Source organism: Erythrolamprus reginae, chromosome 2 (assembly GCF_031021105.1).
Source record: "Erythrolamprus reginae isolate rEryReg1 chromosome 2, rEryReg1.hap1, whole genome shotgun sequence".
Taxonomy (NCBI): domain Eukaryota; kingdom Metazoa; phylum Chordata; class Lepidosauria; order Squamata; family Dipsadidae; genus Erythrolamprus; species Erythrolamprus reginae.
Window position 1 is genome coordinate 320292969 of NC_091951.1, and position 18149 is coordinate 320311117.

Sequence of the window (18149 nt, forward strand, 5' to 3'; positions counted from 1 at the left end):
GCCCCATCCAACCACAGGTGGCCTCATTTTCTTTGATAATAATCTCTCAGTTGTTGTTGCCTATGCATCGCTCTCCGCATGCGTGGCTGTATCATTAACTCTTGTTCTGAATCCAAGGAGGAGCTAGATAATTGATCTCCTTCTGAGCTGTCTGCCCCACTCTCCTCCTCCCTGTCACTCATGTCTTCTTGGTCAGAGGAGCCTTCATCATCAGATTCCATCGGGGGCAAAACAGGCCTGCAGCATGTGGATGTCTCCCCCACATCCACAGTCCTTGGGGCAGGAGCTGGGCCAGAGCTAACCACAACAGCATCTATGTTTGGTAGGATTTAGGAAAATTTTAAAAATGGAAGAACTGACATCTGAATGCACAAGATCAAATAAATTATGGGACTATCCTTGAAGGAGGTAAAAGTCAATACTAGAGACAGGTCGAGATGCAAAGCATTTATCCAGGCAGTCACTATGGATCACAGATGATTCAAGGGCAGCTAACTCTGTCATAAAAGATAAACTAAAGACTGATTTGGTGAACCCTACTCTGATAGCAGGCTTTAATGTTCTTATAGCAATAATAATAAAGTTAACAATTATATTGACACTCAAAAATAAAAAAAGAATAGAATCAAAGTCTGGTGCAGCAGGAAATCAATTTAAATAATTTGTCTTAATAAAGTGGCTCTCCACTTGCTTGCAGGACATCACAAGATTGGACAGAATTGATCTCCTCTAGCAAATAATTCTAGGAGATGGAAGCAAACATGAAGACCTTGTTTGGCAATTGTGACAGATAAGCAAAGCTGTGTTTACCTTTGTACTTTACTCAATCAATTAAAGATCAAGAAGTTGACTTTGTAAAACGTATCAACCTTGGTTAGTATAAACTTTGATTAGGTTGGGTTTTTTCCTTTCCCTTTTGATGTTTTAATGGGGTCCCAAACAAAAACTCTTCATTATCCTAAGATAAAATATGGGAAATAGTATAAGAGCAGACTATGAGGTCTTTTTCTGATGTCAATCTTCTATGTTTCTATTATGGCTTAAAGAAATTGTGCACAGGAAGAAAATGAGATGATGTAATATATATGTGTTAATTGGTAGAAATGATTGCTGTAGTGACTCCATCTATGTATGAGAAGAGAAATGATTGCTATGTAATAATAGTGAGAAGACAGAGCAAAGATATCTCCTGACACAGAGACATTTGTAGACTAATCCAGGGATAGTAACATTTTGATGGAAGTGAACTTACTTGGAATTTTTCAGAGTTGGCAGCTATGGTGTGTCTGGCCAATCATCGCATATACCTTTTCCTCATGAAAGATTAATGTGCTTCATCCCCATTTTTTCCATCTTCCATTTTATGTCTACTAATGTATGACTTATTTTGTCTTTGGCTGAACAACTGTATGCCGCCCCGAGTCTTCGGAGAGGGGCGGCATACAAATCTAATAAATTGAATTGAATTGAATTGAACTGGGTTCATTTCTGAACAAAGTCCTCAGGTGCAATCACCCCTTCATTTAATAGGAATTTCTATTGGACCTATATCATGATATAGCTTGAGAGAGAGAGAGAGAGAGAGAGAGAGAGAGGTTAAAATGTATGTGAAGAAATATTAAAATGTATGTCGTGAAGAAATATAGGAAGTCACTACATTATATCTTTTTTGCCTCCTGTTCGGTTTTTCTTTGTTTTTCTTTTTCATTGCTTTTTTCTTGTCTTCCTCACTTTATATTAACTGACATTAGTTTTTATCCTCTTTTTAAAACATTACATAACAGTTATATAGAAAAAAATTGAAACAAGATGTGTTATTACTTCTGGTAACCTTTCTGCTGACACTGGGACTTAGAAGACGAGCTTTTGTTGATTTATTTATAGATAAGAGATGGGGTACAGGATCTCTCATATATATTTTCTTTTTTTAAAGCTTAGATTGCATTTGCAGTTTTCTATTAGAGCAGGGATGTGGTGGCTCAGTGGCTAAGACGCTGAGCCTCTCGATCAGAAGGTTGGCAGTTCGGCAGTTCAAATCCCTAGCACTGGGTAATGGAGTGAGCTCCCGTTACTTGTCCCAGCTTCTGCTAACCTAGAAGTTAGAAAGAATGTAAAAAATGCAAGTAGAAAAATAGGGGACCCCTTTGATAAAAAGGTAACAGTGGTACATGCACCTTTGGTGTTTAGTCATGCCGACCACATGACCATAGAGACAGGTTAGCAAACAGCACTAGTTCCTTGGGTTAGAAACGGAGATAAGCGTTGCCCCTAGAGCTCGAAACAACTAGTATATATATGACTGCAACCTGACTGTAAAAAATACGACTTTAGTAATCGAGTTGTTGAAGTGTGGAATTCACTACTGGACTTTGTACTATCATCCCTTAACCCCCAACACTTTACACTTAGACTATCCATGATTGATCTCACCAGGTTCCTAAGAGGTCAGTAAGAGGCGTAGATAAGTGCACCAGTGTGCTTACCGTCCCCTGTCCTATAGTCTCTCCTATATCTCATATATCTTCTCTTCTATCCCTATATTTTATTTTCTATAGTTATATTCTATCCCTATAGTTATATTTTCTATTCCTATATTTTCTCCTCTATTCTCCCTTTAATACATTCTACCTGAGTATATCCTCTATAACCTGCATTGTGTATTATTGTGTATTGGACAAAACAAACAAACAAATAAATAAATAAATGTGCAGGGGAACCTTTACCTTTTATTATAGCAAAAATATTATATGTATGTATAGATAGATAGATAAACAGACAGATAGACAGACAGAGATTAGTCTACTTGCAGAAAGTAATTAATTCCAATTGATTTTGGAGAGCGTCTTGTTCTGACTCAAATACTGGACTTTGAAGACTTGGTCATTCTATGAAATGTGGACATGTCCCAGATCTTTTAATCAATAATTTTGAATATTTCCCACTTTGTTGATTCCTTCAGCAAGGATATTTTTTAAATAAAATCTTGACTCTTAGTAAAAAAAAAAATTAGCCTATTGCTGAATTGACTGTTTCAGCCCCGTTTCCTCCCACGAGATTTATTTATTTATTTGTTTGTCTGTCTGTCTGTCTGTCTGTCTGTCTGTCTGTCTGTCTGTCTGTCTGTCTGTCTATCTAATCTATCTATCTATCTATCTATCTATCTATCTATCTATCTATCTATCTATCTATCTATCTATCTATCTATCTATTTGATTTGTATGCTGCCCCTCTCTGAGGACTAGAGGCAGCTCACAGTATATCTAAAAAAACATAGCAATACATATAAAAAATCTAATTAACCTAATTAAAAAGATTTTAAAAATATTCCAATATAATTTAAAAGCATTCATCATCATTCATTCAATAAAACATACTAAAACATTTGTTGGTCAGGGGGCTAGGATCTAATGTCCCCAAGCCTGGTGACATAAATAGGTCTTTAAACTTAGAGAGGCCCCACAGAGGCTTCTCCCATCTTTTCCAGACCTGTTTCCTCCCAGGAGATTCCTAGAGAGGCCCCATGGAGGCTCCTCCCTGACTTTTTCAGTTACAGTTTCGGAGGCTCGTGTTTGTAAGTGGAAAATGGTTCTTGGGAAGAGGCAAAAAAATCTTGAACACCTGGTTCTTATCGAGAAAAGTTCGTAAGTAGAGACGTTATTAGGTGGAGGTACACTGTACTTCCTTTTGGAGGTTTGAATAGGTATTTTATCTATCCTTCACAATCTTCCCACTTTCTGTAAGTCCATTTAGATGACCTACATTTCTAGCAATGTTTGTCACTAAGCAGTTTTCTGTACCTAACAGAATTACATACGAATCTTCAATGCCTGTTTCTTATCTTTTCCTAATATCCCCCAAAACATTTTTCCCTAGTAGTGGCAGGTCCGAGTTGCTCCTTTCTGAGTTACTTCCAGTTCTGCTCTTATATTTTTTTTTAAATGCAGCATTTGGATATATAATAAGCACTTATTTCAGGGTTCAAAAAAATCTAAAACAGGTCTTATTTGCAGGAAAACATGGTACAGTGGTACTTCTACTTACGAACTTAAATGGATTATTTCATCATGCACTTTGAAGTCAAAACTGCATCTGCACTGAATATCTTCCCCGACAACTATGCAGTTGTCTCAATCGGGCTCTTGCTCTGTTGATAAAGGCTGCCCTGCTTGATCTGCTTTTATGCATCTTATGGGATGTTATTAATCTTGGTGTGAATTACATTTTTGTGCTTCTGAACCACTGAAAGTAAGATTTAGAATAATTGAGAATCAAAAATCTTTCCAAAGATTGATGAAATCTTGATGAGGAATGTTTCAGTCAACCACAACAACACAAGAGCACACAACAGATTTAAACTTAATATTAACCGCTCCAAACTTGACTGTAAAAAATATGACTTCAGTAACTGAGTTGTCGAAGCGTGGAACTCATTACCGGACTCCATAGTGTCATCCCCAAACCCCCAACACTTTACCCTTAGATTATCTACGGTTGACCTATCCAGATTCCTAAGAGGTCAGTAAGGGGCGAATACAAGTGCACTAGAGTGCCTTCCGTCCCCTGTCCTATTGCTCTCCTATATCTCCTATACCTTTCTTCTATTCCTATATCTCTTCTATTCTTTCATTGATATATTCTATTACTAAACCTTCTTTTCTATTATTTCTTAGATATATTTTACTATGAGTATCTCCTCTATAACCTTCATCATGTATTTTACTATGTGTATATAGATATACAGTGTTCCCTCGATTTTCGTGGGGGATGTGTTCCGACACCGCCCGCGAAAGTCGAATTTCCGTGAAGTAGAGATGCGGAACTAAATACACCATTTTTGGCTATGGAGAGTATCACAAGCCTTCTCTTAACACTTTAAACCCCTAAATTACCATTTCCCATTCCCTTAACAACCATTTACTCACCATTATTGCTGGTACTCACCATTGAATAAGACACTTAGTGATCCTGATATTTATTATTATTTATTAACAATAATAATTATTTTTTTGTTATTTATTTGCAGAAATTATTAGTTTGGCAATGACGCATGATGTCATCGGGTGGGAAAAACCGTGGTATAGAAAAAAACCCGCAAAGTATTTTTTAGTTACTATTTTTTGAAAAACCGTGGTATAGGCTATTCGCGAAGTTCGAACCCGCGAAAACCGAGGGAAAACTGTATACCCACTAAAACCCTCATTGTGTATTGGAGAAAATAAATAAATAAAACCGCACACTTCAGTTGAGGCTTGGTTTAGCATTGGAATAGCTGATCTCTGCAGTGAGAAAATAGACAAAGAAGTTTAAATAAGAAAACATAACTTGGTGGTTAGGCAGATTTACAGTGAAACGTCTCCAATTTTGAAGCATTCTTCAAGAGAGCTTTTTTTTCTTTTTTTGGAGATTACTTGAACAACAAAAATGAGTAGAAAGTAGAGGAAAGAAAAGCTTCTGCAATGGAGAAATAAATTCCATTTCTCTTTATAACACAACTGAGAAGGAGATTGTAAGAAGGATGTATTTTGCACTGTTTGAAATATCGTTCTCTGATTTTCTTTGCTAGGAAATTGTAAATTTAGATGCATACTGTGAGCTCAAGAGAAATCCAGCATTTCTCTTGAGATTATTCTTTTATCTTTCAAATTCCAACCTAAATTCCCTTGGAGGCATAACAAGCGGCTAACGAAAGCCTCTGCCTCTACTTCCATACCTTTTAAAACTTTGTTTTGAGCTTGCAAGTAAGTACCTTGGGAGAAATTAAACAGGCTTGATTTAAAGAAAAATAAAATCTATGTGTCTTGCAAAGCCACTGATTTTGTTTGCAGGTCAAAAAAAGACATATGCTGACATGCATACACATTTCTGTATGTCTATGTGTACCCAGTTTTTCAAGTGAACTTTGCTGAGAAGCATTGCATCCCAAAGGTGTAGAATCTTCTGTTTGATTAGTGGAAAAGTTACAGAGATGGCATGTACGTACGTATGTACGTACGTACGTACGTACGTACGTACGTGAGTGAGTGAGTGAGTGAGTGAGTGAGTAAGTAAGTAAATAAATAAATGAGTAAATGAGTAAATGAGTAAATGAGTAAATGAGTAAATAAGTAAATAAGTAAATAAGTAAATAAGTAAATAAGTAAATAAGTATGTATGTATATATGTATGTGTTTGTTTGTTTATTTGTTTATTTATTCAACTTAGCCACCCATCTCACAAACAAATTACTCTGGACAGCATACAACAGGGCTAGAAAAAAAATATTAGAGTCTTTAGTCTCCCCTAATCTCCAGAATGGGAGAAATAAGAATAAATTTATTATTATTATTTACCGTATATTTCGCTCCATAAGACGCAGTTTTTTTCCTCCCAAAGTAGGATGAAAAATCAGCCTCGTCTTATGGAGCGAAGATGCAGGCAGGGAGGGGGGGGAGGCTGCGAATTCGGAAGCGCCATCCCGCCGGCTGGCTGGCTAGCTGCTGCCTGGCCCACCGTTCCCCGTAAGCTACGCCTGTGAGCAGGCGTGCACCCCCAAATACACCCGAGCGCCCTTTTCCACGGGCGCGTGCTCCCCATCCCCCTGCCAGCCTGCGGGGTGGTGGGCGGGGGCGGGGAGGTGTGGCAATAGGAGTAAAGGGAGCCGCGGCCGCCCCTGCCTCCCCACGGTGCCTCCGGCCAAATGCGCCCCTGGCTTCTCCACGCTGCCCTATTGCCCGCCCGATCCGCCTCCTCTGCCACCTCCTGCGTTGGGGCGCGATCTGCCTCCTCTCCTCCGCTGCCTCCTCCTGCCTTGGGGCGCAATCTGCCCCCTCTCCAACGTCGCTGCCTTCTGCCTTGGGGCGCGATTCGCCCCCTCTCCTCCTCCGCCGCCGCCTTCTGCCTTGGGGCGCGATTCGCCCCCTCTCCTCCTCCGCCGCCCCCTGCCTTGGGCGAGCAATCCGGGAGTCCGGGACAGGGTGGCTTTACGCCATGAAGAGAAAATGGCCGACTTTTCCCTGCTGCCGGAGCCGTTTCCTCTTCATGGCGCAAAGCCACACAGTCCCGGACTCCGGGATTGCTCGCCCAAGGCAGGAAGCGGCGGCGGAGGAGAGGGGGCGGATCGCGCCCCAAGGCAGAAGGCGGCGGCGGCAGAGGAGAGGGGGCGAATCGCGCCCCAACGCAGAAGGCAGCCATCTGCCCAGACAGAAAGGAAACAAGAGAGAGAAAGTGAGAAGAAGAGAGAGAAAGAGGGGGAGAGAGAGAGAAAGAGAGAGGGGGAGAGAGAGAAAGAGAGGGAGAGAGAGGGAGAAAGAGAGTGGGAGAGGGGGGAGAGATAGCAAGAGAGGGAGAGAGAGAAAGAGAGAGGGAGAGGGGGGAGAGAGAGGGAGAGGGGGGAGAGATAGCAAGAGAGAGAGAAAGAGAGAGGGAAAGGGGGAGAGAGGGGGGAGAGAAAGAGAGAGGGAGGGAGAGAGAGGAGATAAAGAAAGAGGAGAGAGAGAAAGGAAGAGAAAGAAAGAAAGAGGGATAGAAAGAGAGAGAGAGTGAGAGATGCTCAGTGAGCCTTTCTTTGAAGTTGCCTTTCTTTCTTTCTTTGTTTCTTTCTTTCTTTCTTTCCTTCTTTCTTTTTCTCTCTTGCTCTCTTGCTCTTTCATTCTTTTTTCTTTCTCTTGCTTTCTTTCTCTCCTTCCTTCCCTCATTCCATTTCTTTCATTCCCCCTCTCTATTTTTATTTCTCTTTCATTTTCTTTCTTTCTCTCTTTCTTGCTTTCTTTCTTGCTCTTTTTCTTTCTCTCTTTTACCTTCCCTTCCTCTATTTCTTCTTTTCTTTCTCCTTCCTACCTTCTTCCCTCCCTCCCTTCAGTCCTTCCTCTCTTACTCTCCCCTTTCATAAGTTTCCTTGCTTCCTTCCTCTGTTCCTGTCCCTTCCCCCTTTCTTTCTTTCTTTCTTTCTTTCCTTCCTTCCTTCCTTCCTTTCCTCCCTCCATTTCTTGCTTTCCTTTTCCTTCCTCCCTTCTTCCCTCCCTCACTCCCTTCTTTCACTCCTTCCTCTCTTCCTCTCCCCTTTTTGGCTCAAAATATTTTTTTTCTATTTTCCTCCTCTAAAATCTAGGTGCGTCTTATCAGCAGGTGCGTCTTATAGAGCAAAAAATACGGTATTTATTACTTAGATTTGTATGCCGCCCCTCTCCGAAGACTCAAAGGAAGAGAGAACAGCACTGAACTAGCTAGTGACAAATAATAAAGACACAGAAGAGGAACCCCTGACCACAAGAAGAATGGTGCAGTAACATTCATTAAAAGGAAAAATGTGTTTGATAATGCTACAGAAGATGGCAGTGAAATCAGTGTCACACAATGGTGGCATATTCTGCAGAAACACTTGAGCAATTTGAGAGGCGGGTGAGGGAATTCCTGTAATAGGGTCTATTTTACAATTATGAAAGGCAAAGTACACAGCTTATTCTGAAGTCTAGCTGCCTTACAAAATCACTTGCCCTTCAGCTAGTAGAAACAGTTAATGCATGTATCTTTGGTGTACAGACCATGATTGATTTTTTACATCTTTCCTAAGCACAAACAGAAAGCAGCAGGGTCCCGCTGGCATATTAGATGAAATTAAGAAGGTGTCTAGACACCAGTGTCCATGGAGCAAGAATTGGAGATTAAAAGCAAACATTGAAAACCAAGATGGCAGTCACATGAGTACAATTGCACATTTATTATTTATTTATTTATTTATTAGATTTGTATGGCGTCCCTCTCCAAAGACTCAGGACGGCTAACAACAATAAAGAAAACAGTGTAACAAATCTAATATTAAAAAGTAATCTAAAAAACCCCAATTTAAGAGACCAATCATACAAACAAGCATACCATGTATAAATTCTATAAGCCTAGGGGGAAGGGAAAATTTCAATTCCCCCATGGCTGACAACAGAGGTGGGTTTTAAGGAGCTTGCGAAAGGTAAGGAGGGTGGGGGCAACTCTGATATCTGGGGGGAGCTGGTTCCAGAGGGTCGGGGCCGCCACAGAGAAGGCTATTCTCCTGGGTCCCGCCAAATGACATTGTTTAGTCGACAGGACCCGGAGAAGGCCAACTCTGTGGGACCTAATCGGTCGCTGGGATTCGTGCGGCAGAAGGCGGTCCCGGAGATATCCTGGTCCGATGCCTGGTCCGATGCCATGAAGGGACAATGTGGACATGCACAGATATTGCACATATGTACACGGCTTGGATTATATTACTACAACCACCATCTTTTCTGGTTTGTCCCCTACAGATGTTGCATAGATTTCCACAAACAATTGACTAGGCACGGAAAAACCTGCCCCTCACTGAAGCCCTTTAAAGGCAGGTCTTTCATTGTAATTATACAACACAAGCCTCACCCTCTATAAGATGGTTGCAAAGTGATATCATAATACATATTTTAACTTCCAAAATATAGATCTCTTATTTATGCAAACAATCTCCTACTTTCTGTGATTTCCCATTTACATTTACTTTGTTTGTCCTTCTTCATATTTGCCCATCCCATGTTAACTATAGCTGTATCCTTAGCAACTTCTAACCATGTTTAAGATGTTGCCACATTGAAAAGATGAAAGAGAAATGTTGGTGTACTGGCCAAAAACTTCAACTGGAAGGAATCCTTTTCATGAAGCACTTAGAGTGCAAATAGCTTTTAACGTTATCATTCATGCTGCTCTTGCTCCTATATGGTAAACATACTGTAAACATAGAAACATAGAAGACGGACGGCAGAAAAAGACCTCATGATCCATCTAGTCTGCCCTTATATTATTTTCTGTATTTTATCTTAGGATGGATATATGTTTATCCCAGGCATGTTTAAATTCAGTTACTGTGGATTTACCAACCACGTCTGCTGGAAGTTTGTTCCAAGAATCTACTACTCTTTCAGTAAAATAATATTTTCTCACGTTGCTTTTGATCTTTCCCCCAACTAACTTCAGATTATGTCCCCTTGTTCTTGTGTTCACTTTCCTCTTAATAACACTTCCCCCCCTGGACCTTATTTATCCCTTTAACATATTTAAATGTTTCGATCATGTCCCCCCTTTTCCTTCTGTCCTCCAGACTATACAGATTGAGTTCATTAAGTCTTTCCTGATACATTTTATGCTTAAGACCTTCCACCATTCTTGTAGCCCGTCTTTGGACCCGTTCAATTTTGTCGATATCTTTTTGTGAGTGAGGTCTGTAAACATCATGGATGTCATAAAATAAAAGGACTCTGCATCACAATGAACAGGCTGTTGGAAAGTGTCCCAAACTTGCAGAAAGCTCTTTACAGGTGTATGAAACAGCAAAGTCATAATGGCATAACCACGTGTAGTGAAAGGAGCATAAGTCACTTGAATTGTCTTTGTACTGTTCTATTTTTTCCCCCTAGGATGCCATGACTTGGTTCAGGGGTGGGTTCTACTTATCTTCCTTACTGGTTTGCATCATGGTGGAAGTGCGTGTTTTGCATCACAATGTGGAAATGACCCTATGCGCATGCACAGAAGGCTCTATGCATGCACAGAGGGTTCTTTGCCAGCTGCTTTCAAGGAGTGGGGGACTGGTTCAAGGGCATGGCCAACTGGCCATCACTACTGGTTCAGTGAGCAGGTGCAAATTTCCACCAATGGCATGGGTGAATTGGTCTGAACTGGCAGTGACCTACCACTGCAAGTTCAATTGTTCCAAATACATATGGATGGGTTCATAGTTACAATTATCTTATATCATTCTAACACATAGTCAGTGATGGGCTCCTATGGGTACAGTCAGGTACACAGTACCGGTAGCAAAATTTTGATTCCCCCCCCTTTTTTTCCCCTTCTGGGTTCTGGGTATGTTTTTCCTATCGCAGTAAATGAGGTTGAATGTGCGTGCGTGTGTGTACATACACTTTATATAGTAGATCAGGGGTGGGCTACTGCCCGGACATGGGGGAACGCAGTGGGGTAGCGAAAATGGAGCTCCACCCCAGAGCACCCAATTTGCACTGAAAGATGTTGAAACAAAATGCATAGTAAAAAATTTGGTAGCCCATCACTGCACATAGTGCATTCCTGGAGTGAAACAATGGAAAATTCATCTCTTCCAGGGAAAGGAGGTCCTGCTGTTTGCTCTCTTCTTTTGGCTTGGCCTCTTCTGTGATGGGTCTCTTCCTCCTCCCCAGACTTATATGTAGCGATAACTTTTCAACTTTTGTCCCTCGATCTTAGTTCATAGTCAGTCTCCTAAGTGACATGCAGACCAACAAGCAGAGATTAGAAAAGCAACACTCCGCAGTCTGCATTGGTTTCCGATCAGTTTCCGGTCACAATTCAAAGTGTTGGTTATGACCTATAAAGCCCTTCATGGCACAGGACCAGAATATCTCAGGGACCGCCTTCTGCCGCACGAATCCCAGCGACCAGTTAGGTCCCACAGAGTGGGCCTTCTCCGGGTCCCGTCAACTAAACAATGTCATTTGGCGGGGACCAGGGGAAGAGCCTTCTCTGTGGTGGCCCCGGCCCTCTGGAACAAACTCCCCCCAGATATTAGAATAGCCCCCACCCTCCTTGCCTTTCGTAAGCTCCTCAAAACACACCTCTGCCATCAGGCATGGGGGAACTAAGATATTCTTTTCCCCTAGGCTTCTACAATTTATGCATGGTATGTTTGTATGTATGTATGTATGATTCGTTTTATAACAAGGATCTTTAGCTGTTTTAGTATTGGATTTTAATCTCCACCCCCACACTATATACTAGGAAGAAATGACAGTTGCAAACATTCCATTTTACAACAACACGAAGCTTGGAACTTCAGCCTGATGATGGTGAATGTGATTTCACCGAAACGTCGCATAGACATGCAAAATATTACACAGGGCAAAACCTGAACTCAGAACAATCTACATATACATATACATATACATATACATATACATATACATATACATATACATATACATATACATATACATATACATATATAATATAATAGAATAGAATTTTATTGGCCAAGTGTGATTGGACACACAAGGAATTTGTCTTGGTGCATATGCTCTCAACGTACATAACATAAAATATACATTTGTCAAGAATCATGTGGTACAACACTTAATGATTGTCATAGGGGTCAAATAAGCAATGAAGAAGCAATATTAATAAAAATCTTAGGATATACGCAACAAGTTATAGTCATACAGTCAACATGGGAGGAAATGGGTGATAGGAATGATGAGAAAAACTAGTAGAATAGAAGTGCAGATTTAGTAGAAAGTCTGACAGTGTTGAGGGAATTATTTGTTTAGTAGAGTATATATATGTTTTTTTATGTCGGAACACCCTGGTATATTTTAAGGAACGTCACAGCTCCTTTTTTGCCTCTAGGCCCAACCCAGGACCACTACAAGGCAGTTAATATATTTTATAGCCGACAACTATATTCTGTTTAACATATTTAACACACACACACACACAGACAGACAGACAGACAGACAGACAGACAGACAGACAGACAGACAGATATAGATATAGATATAGATATAGATATAGATATAGATATAGATATAGATATAGATAGATAGAGATAGATAGATAGATAGATAGATAGATAGATAGATAGATAGATAGATAGATAAAAGAAGAAAAAATAATTTTTTGGTGTGAAGAAATTTCATAGAAGATGTTCCACTCTCAGGGGTAGATTTCTCCAACCTTGGCAACTTTAAGACTTATGGACTTCAGCTCCCAGAGTTCCTCAGCCAGCTCAGCTCAGAGGGACTCTATATTTCAGTTTAATTAATTTTTCAGCAAATCAATCCTTAAACCTAATGTCCCATAACTGTACCAAAACAAAACAAAAATCATTTCCCCTCAAATGAAACCAATCAAAATAATGCTGCATCATCAGGCAGAGTTATTGCAACAATATGTTAGAATCAGAGAGAGAGAGAGAGAGGTTCACATTCATTTTAGCTGGACATTCCTGTCTTATCAGTTAAGAGAGCAGCCTTCTTACCATTTCATGCAGGAGCTATGAGAAAATCTCTGCCTTAGGAGCCTGGGAGATAACTGAATTCTAAAGGAGAAAAATGATTCAGTCTTTGTGACATTGTCCTATCCTCTTTCAAGAAATCTTGGTAAAAAAAATTTTTTGAAAGAATTTTGCTTTCTGAGGACTGAAATGGCCAAGAACAGTTAATGGAATGGCAGACGTTCGAGGGCTATGCTAATCTATGACAGTCTGTATTTTATTTATTTGAGAAAGTTTATATGGCCATTCAACTCACTCTCAGTGATTCCTGGTGGACTTCAAAGATAAAAACCTAATAATTTCATTTTAATTTAATTTAATTTATTAGATTTGTATGCCGCTCCTCTCCGAAGACTCGGGGCGGCTCACAACAATGATAAAAACAATATTATACTGGCACATATCTAATATTAAAAAAAAAAACACTAAAAAACCTATCATAATTAAAAACCAAACAGCACATACATACCAAACATAAATTATAATAAGCCTGGGGGAAAGGTGTCTCAAATCCCCCATGCCTGGCGGTATAGGTGGGTCTTAAGTAGTTTACGGAAGACAAGGAGGGTGGGAGCAGTTCTAATCTTCGGGGGGAGTTGATTCCACAGGGCCGGGGCCGCCACAGAGAAGGCTCTTCCCCTGATGAATGTGAATCTCTCTCTCTCTCTGTGATTCTAACATATTGTTGCAATAACTCTGCCTAATGATGCAGCATTATTTTGATTGGTTTCATTTGAGGGGAAATGATTTTTGTTTTGTTTTGGTACAGTTATGGGACATTAAAAAAGCAGTAACAAACAATAACCCCCAACTTGCTGGTGACAACAGTCAAATGGGCTCCATCCCATTCTGAGATCCTCAGGCCTGATGGTAAAACCAAGTCTTCAGGGCCAGGTCTTCAGGGTCTTGCTAAAGGGTGACAAATATACTGCTCAAAAAAATAAAAGGAACACTCAAATAACCCATCCTAGATCTGAATGAATGAAATATTCTCATTAAATACTTTGTTCTGTACAAAGTTGAATGTGCACAACAGCATGTGAAATTGATTGTCAATCAGTATTGCTTCCTAAGTAGACAGTTTGATTTCACAGAAGTTTGGTTTACTTGGAGTTACATTCTGTTGTTTAAGTGTTCCCTTTATTTTTTGAGCAGTGTATAATTTCCTGAATTATTTAGCATACTGTGGCTTGAGCACTGCACTGAGGCTGAAAATGGGGCATGGAGAGGCTGCGGTAGGTAGCAGTGGCAATGGGTGCCACCACCATTTATAGGTGGTGGTGATCTCCGCAGCCTGTAACAGCTGATAGGAGGCAATCCCGGCAGCAGATCCAACTGCCAATCGGCTGCTCATGCTAAATCATGCTGTGCTGATGCTGATCACTGTTTGCTGTTTGCTGCAAGGAGGCAAATTGCTGGGAGGCAGAGGCTGAAGGGTGGGAGCCGGCCAGAGGACAAGGCTTTGGCAACATTTGCTGTAAAAGACGCACAGACATTTCCACCCACTTTTCTTGGGGGCGGGAGGGGAATGCGTCTTATACTTGTTCTGGTTTCTGGTAGAAATTTAGCAATTACAAATAACTCTTATTAAATGCATTATATCATGAATAAAGAAACTCCATTTATTTCTCTGCTCTTCTGGAATTCAAACACATTTCATACAGGCACTTGGTCCATTATCTCCCTTAACTGCATTTCTCACATTCCTTCTCCTTCTTCACTTAACAAGATTTATTTTCCTAACCGCATGATTTCTAAAACAGCAGCCCTGACTGTTAATCAACACAGAATACTTTTGCTTACTTGAGAGTGGCAAGAAAAACATCAATTTTTCTCTTCGGCAACATTGAAACTCCACCCTTCTTCCCCACTGACCCCGTGATGTGCCAAATACATCACTACAGTATTTAACCCATTCCTCTCCTTAATATCTTCTTCCAGACACCTATTCTCTACGTTTTTGGGCCCTTCTGAATTTAGGGTTAACCCAGAGAACGTCTGATTCTCCCTCACTAGATCCTGAACTCATAGCCCTATCCTGTGGCTGGCCTCCCACCTGTTCTACTACCTGTAACACCCCCCCACACACACACTAATTCATAAACACTATCTGAATCAGAGTCCTCAATATCTTCATCATCCTCCAACTGACCAGGAGTATGTACAACAATACTCAGTACATATTTTCCCCAACTTTTATTTACAGTACCATTCGAATTATTAATAATCTGACTAAATTGGGCAAACATGTTTATGTAGCTGAACATGACACTTTTTCTAGTATTTGCTTATCAAATGAATATTTTATTGATTTCCATTGTACTATTCATTACAAAGTAGAAAGATACATTTCCTGGATCTGAAAGCAAGGATATTTATTCTAAACAGCAGATAGTGATTTAACACTGTAAGTAGTTTATAACAACTTTGGGTCACATTTTATAGTTTGTAACAACTTTGGCCCAGTTTTGATTCATGTCTTATACTACATAATGTACTACATAAATCTACAAATTATATTAGATTTTTCAGGAGAGGACAGTCCTTTGCATGAAGAAAAACCCAACCTAAGATGCTATGATGTTAATATTTACAGTGCAGTGGAACTGAAAATAAATACCTAAACTATCTTGAATTAAATTATAGTGAAGTTGCGCTTTAAAGAATAGCAAGAAATGGCAAATAGAATCACCCATTCTTAATGTGACAAGCATGGTACTATCTTTGCACTGTTTAAAATTAAACAATGGAAGATTAAGGTCTATAGCATAAGGAAAGCTTCTTTCTTCAAGACTGCCATTAAAAAGAAAAAAGAGAAATACAACGGAAGTAATTATTAGATTGTGAATACAAATAAATGCTTTAATCTAAAAATCAAAATATTTCTAGATCCTTATGGTCTGTTTTTCAGATCAAACATTCCTGGAGCCACTATCTTACTCAAGGAATAAACAGAGAAGGAGTTAAATATTTGATCGAGATTTAGAAAAACGATTGAGGCAGAGATGTGAAAATGTTCCCTTCCTGGTCCCCCCCCCCACACTTTTGTTCACAACTTTCAACTGCTCTTATTGATAGACAATTGTAACCCTATACTATTTCCCTAGGGGGCAGCAAAAAGACACAAGAACATCTTTGGCACCATCTATTGGTTATTTTGATTTTTACAAAAAGCCTAATGGGAAGTTTGTATGTGATGCAAAACATTTAGCTGATCCTTGAGCCTGTGTCCTAATTTTGAAAATAATATTGGGATAAAAATATAAAAAGGAAAAGATAGTTTTCTCGACCCATTGGACGCTGGGCAGAATTGAGCAGGGTATAAGTTAATGTTAGTCCTTTCAGAAGTAAATAATAAAGGAACCAGTAAAAGAGAGATAAACCATGTCTTAAAATGCATGAAGTAATTACATCCTTTGATAAGTGAGAAGGAAAGGTAAGGAGTTAGACAATTAGGGCCTAATGAAAGCCTTTCAAGCACAGCTATTGATAAATCTCAGATAAAGAATTATCTAAGAAAATGCACACAGTCTTAATTATCTCTAAGTGCCATGATTAATGGTCAATACATGTGGAGATGAAGAACCTGGAGACTATTTCCCAGTAATAGGGTCTTTTTCATTTCCTGGGGATTGCAAGATGGCATGGAAAAGATTTATTTATTTATTTATTTATCTGTCTGTCTGTCTGTCTGTCTGTCTGTCTGTCTGTCTGTCTATCTATCTATCTATCTATTTATTTATTTATTTATTTTGTCCAATACACAATGAGGGTTTTAGTGGGTATACATCTATATACACATAGTAAAATACATGATGAAGGTTATAGAGGAGATACTCATAGTAAAATATATATCTAAGAAATAATAGAAAAGAAGATAAAGTAATAGAACATATCAATGAAAGAATAGAAGAAGAGATATAGGAATAGAAGAAAGGTATGGGAGATATAGGAAAGCAATAGGACAGGGGACGGAAGGCACTCTAGTGCACTTGTACTCGCCCCTTACTGACCTCTTAGGAATCTGGATAGGTCAACGGTAGATAATCTAAGGGTAAAGTGTTGGGGGTTTGGGGATGACACTATGGAGTCCGGTAATGAGTTCCACGCTTCAACAACTCGTTTACTGAAGTCATATTTTTTACAGTCAAGTTTGGAGCGGTTAATATTAAGTTTAAATCTGTTGTGTGCTCTTGTGTTGTTGTGGTTGAAGCTGAAGTAGTCGCCGACAGGCAGGACGTTGCAGCATATGATCTTGTGGGCAATACTTAGATCTTGTTTAAGGTGTCTTAGTTCTAAGCTTTCTAGGCCCAGGATTGAAAGTCTAGTCTCGTAGAGTATTCTATTTCGAGTGGAGGAGTGAAGGGCTCTTCTGGTGAAGTATCTCTGGACATTTTCAAGGGTGTTAATGTCTGAGATGAGATATGGGTTCCAAACAGATGAGCTGTATTCGAGGATGGGTCTGGCGAAAGTTTTGTAAGCTCTGGTAAGTAGTGTGAGATTGCCAGAGCAGAATCTACGTAGGATTAGGTTTACAACTCTTGAAGCCTTCTTGGCTATATTGATGGCAAGGTTCTTATATCTGTAACAGCTTCTGGGAAAGAAAAGGAAAACTTTTGCTTGCTTTCTCATATTTAATTGTGTGAAAATATTTGCCTCATTCAATTTCATTCAGCCACAAGAAACTAAATTGCGAGCTGTCCTCCCAGAAATGACTGCTGAGAAGAATAGCAGGTTAAGCATCAATACTTTATCTCCTTCCAATAAATATGGTTCATAGGCTTTCCACAAACAGCCAATCATGAACTGTGGTTCATCTTAGAATGAAAGATATTTGGTCGCAGTATTTTATGTAAGTTCCTTACTTTCGGTCAAGATTCACATAGTATGTTAAGCCAAGATGTGGCTTGTTTGCAACTTACTCTGTTTTATCAAAGTGGCTAAGGCAATTTGGGAATGATTGATTGTTTTAGCATGTTTGAAGACAACAATTATTACTTCTGAAGGAAAAATCCATTGTGTATAAAATAATTTAAGTTTTATTTTAAGAATATCAGTATTTGCTGTCTGTAGTTTCTGTCTTTAACAAGATTAAGATTTCCTGTTTTTCCTTATCTTGTGACTGTCATTT